Source organism: Phocoena phocoena, chromosome 6 (assembly GCF_963924675.1).
Source record: "Phocoena phocoena chromosome 6, mPhoPho1.1, whole genome shotgun sequence".
NCBI lineage: Eukaryota > Metazoa > Chordata > Mammalia > Artiodactyla > Phocoenidae > Phocoena > Phocoena phocoena.
Window position 1 is genome coordinate 72,375,043 of NC_089224.1, and position 3,831 is coordinate 72,378,873.

Below are 3,831 nucleotides of genomic sequence, written 5' to 3' on the forward strand. Positions count from 1 at the left end.
CTTGTCCACGATCACATAGCTAGGAAGTAACAAAATCAGACTATTGAGTTCAAATCCCACTTAACCCCAGAATTTTCTGTGTAGGTTTGCTTTGTGCTTTGTGGATCTGACTGGGGGGAAAAAGTGGTCAAGAGAACTGAAAAAAGCTAAAACTGTCTCACTGATGGACATTTACAAGGACAGGAAGTTGAGATCAGGAAACCCAGAGAAAGGGGAGAGAACAGCCAAAGTGCAGACAATTTTGGGAGAATTTGCAGAATTTTAAGGGATGAAAAGTGGGTACTTTAGTTAACTGCCATATGTGATGTATGAAATATTGGAAAAGGGATGTACGGACTTCGTCTGTGGTACATCTTCATGAGATTTCAGCAAAGATTTAAACTGTTTTCTATGCTTTGGGGGATACCTGACTGGTGCTTCCTTTATGAGGCACCATTAAAATAAACATGAGGCAACTCAGCCTTTTGAAGCTTTCATAACTCTCTTGTGGAATTTTCTGTTTCACACAGAAAGGAGTAATCAAACTTGGACCCAAACCCAGACCTGTAATCAAACTTGGACCCAAACCTAGATGTGTCTAAAATAATTGAAATAATGTTAGAGGAAGAAAGTTAATCATCCTAGGATGTGCTCCATTCTTCCTCCTGTGATTGCTTGCTGTGTCTGAACCATTTATTCAGACATAAAGAGAACCATGTGAGTGTACTTCATAGATGTCTTAAGGAGTTTTTTAGGGTAATTTTAACTGTACTTGACTGTAATCTTAGTGACTGACTTGACACATGCAACTCCACTGAACATGGAACCCAGTGCAGGGGACAGATAGGCACAGAAGGTGCCAACAGTGCACTTGGGAAGGAAGTAGCCTAGCATGCTCCTGGAACATAGTAAGTGCTCAGTAAATGTTTGCTAAATGGATGAATGATGAACAAATAAAAAGACAAATGAAGAGGAGAGGACCTTCAAGATGGCAGAGGAGTAACACGTGGAGATCACCTTCCTCCCCACAAATACATCAGAAATACATCTATATGTGGAACAACTCCTACAGAACACCCACTGAACGCTGGCAGAAAACCTCAGACCTCCCAAAAGGCAAGAAACTCCCCATGTACCTGGCTAGGGCAAAAGAAAAAACAGAGATAAAAGAATAGGGTCGGGACCTGCACCTCAGGGATCTGTAAAGGAGGAAGTTTCCACACACTGTGGAAGTTTCCACACTCCACCATCCTGGGCGGAGACGTGGGGGGTGGCGCTGGGGAAGCTTCGGAGCCGCAGAGGAGAGCACAGCAACACGGGTGCAGAGGGCAAAGCGGAGAGATTCCCACACAGAGGATCGGTGCCGACCAGCACTCACCAGCCTGAGAGGCTTGTCTGCTCACCCGCTGGGGCTGAGGCTCGGGCTTCAGAGGTCAGATCCCAGGGAGAGGACTGGGGTTGGTGCGTGAACACAGCCCGAAGTGGACTAATGCGCCACGGCTAGCCAGGAGGGAGTCCGGGAAAAAGTCTGGAGCTGCCTAAGAGGCAAGAGACCATTGTTTCCAGGTGCGTGAAGAGAGGGGATTCAGAGCACTGCCTCAACGAGCTCCAGAGACGGGCGAGAGCCACGGCTAACAGCGCGGACCCCAGAGATGGGCATGGGACGCTAAGGCTGCTGCTGCCGCCACCAAGAAGCCTGTGTGCGAGCACAGGTCACTATCCACACCTCCCCTCCCGGGAGCCTGTGCAGCCCGCCACTGCCAGGGTCCCGGGATCCAGGGACAACTTCCCCGGGAGAACGCATGGCGTGCCTCAGGCTGCTGCAATGTCCCGCTGGCCTCTGCCGCCACAGGCTTGCCCCGCATCTGTACCCCTCCCTCCCCCCCGTCCTGAGTGAGCCAGAGCCCCATAATCAGCCGCTCCTTAAACCCCATTCTGTCTGGGTGAAGAACAGACTCCAGAGGGCGATCTACACGCAGAGGCGGGGCCAAATCCAAAGCTGAACCCCGGGCGCTGTGCGCACAAAGCAGAGAAAGGCAAATTTCTCCCAGAAGCCTCAGGAGCAGTGGATTAAATCTCCACAATCAACTTGATGTACCCTGCATCTGTGGAATACATGAATAGACAACGAATCATCCCAAAATTGAGGCAGTGGACTTTGGGAGCAACTGCAGACTTGGAGTTTGCTTTATGCTACTGACAAGTTTCTGACTCTTATGTTTATCTTAGTATAGTTTTTAGTGCTGTTATCATTGGTGGATTTGTTTATTGGTTTGGTTGCTCTCTTCTTTTTTTTATTACTTTTTAAATTTTTTTATTTTAATAATATATTTTTTTAATTTTAATAAATTTATTTTATTTTATTTCTTTTTTTTCTCCCTTTTCTTCTGAGCTATGTGGCTGACAAGGTCTTGGTGCTCCAGCCACGTATCAGGCCTGAGCCTCTGAGGTGAGAGAGCCGAGTTCAGGAAATTGGTCCACCAGAGACCTCCCGGCCCCACATAATATCAATCAGTGAGAGCTCTCCCAGAGATCTCCATCTGAACGCTAAGACCCAGCTCCACTCAACAACCAGCAAGCTACAGTGTGGGACAACCCACGCCAAACAACTAGCAAGAAGGGAACACAGCCACACACACCAGCAGAGAGGCTGCCTAAAATCATACTAAGTTCACAGACACCCCAAAACACACGGTCCAGCCCACCAGAAAGAAAGGATCCAGCTCCACCCACCAGAACACAGGCACCAGTTGCCTCCACCAGGAAGCCTACACAACCCACTGAACCAACCTTAACCACTGGGGGCAGACACCAGAAACAAGAGGAACTACGAACCTGCAGCCTGCGAAAAAGAGACCCCAAACACAGTAAGTTAAGCAAAATGAGAAGACAGAGAAATATGTAGCAGATGAAGGAGCAAGTTAAAAACCCACCAGACCAAACAAATGAAGAGGAAATAGGCAGTCTACCTGAAAAAGAATTCAGAATAATGATAGTAAAGATGATCCAAAATCTTGGAAATAGAATGGAGAAAATCCAAGCAACGTTTAGCAAGGACCTAGAAGAACTAAAGAGCAAGCAAACAGTGATGAACAACACAATAAATGAAATTTAAAATTCTCTAGAAGGGATCAATAGCAGAATAACCGAGGCAGAAGAACAGATAAGTGACCTGGAAGATAAAATAGTAGAAATAACTACCACAGAGCAGAATAAAGAAAAAAGAATGAAAAGACTTGAGGACAGTCTCAGAGACCTTTGGGACAACATTAAACACACCAACATTCGAATTATAGTGGTCCCAGAAGAAGAAGAGAAAAGGAAAGGGTCTGAGAAAATACTTGAAGAGATTATAGTTGAAAACTTCCCTAACATGGGAAAGGAAAAACTCAATCAAGTCCAGGAACAGCAGAGACTCCCATACAGGATAAATCCAAGGAGAAACATGCCAAGACACATATTAATCAAACTATCAAAAATTAAATACAAAGAAAAAATATTAAAAGCAGCAAGGTAAAAGCAACAACTAACATACAAGGGAATTCCCATGAGGTTAAGAGCTGATCTTTCAGCAGAAACTCTGCAAGCCAGAAGGGAGTGGCAGGACATATTTAAAGTGATGAAAGGGAAAACCCTACAATCAAGATTACTCTACCCAGCAAGGATCTCATTCAGATTCAACGGAGAAATTCAAATATTTATAGAAAAGCAAAAGCCAAGAGAATTCAGCACCACAAAATGAGCTCTACAACAAATGTTAAAGGAACATCTCTAGGCAGGAAAAACAAGAGAAAGAAAAGACCTACAAAAACAAACCCAAAACAATTAAGAAAATGGTAACAGGAACACACA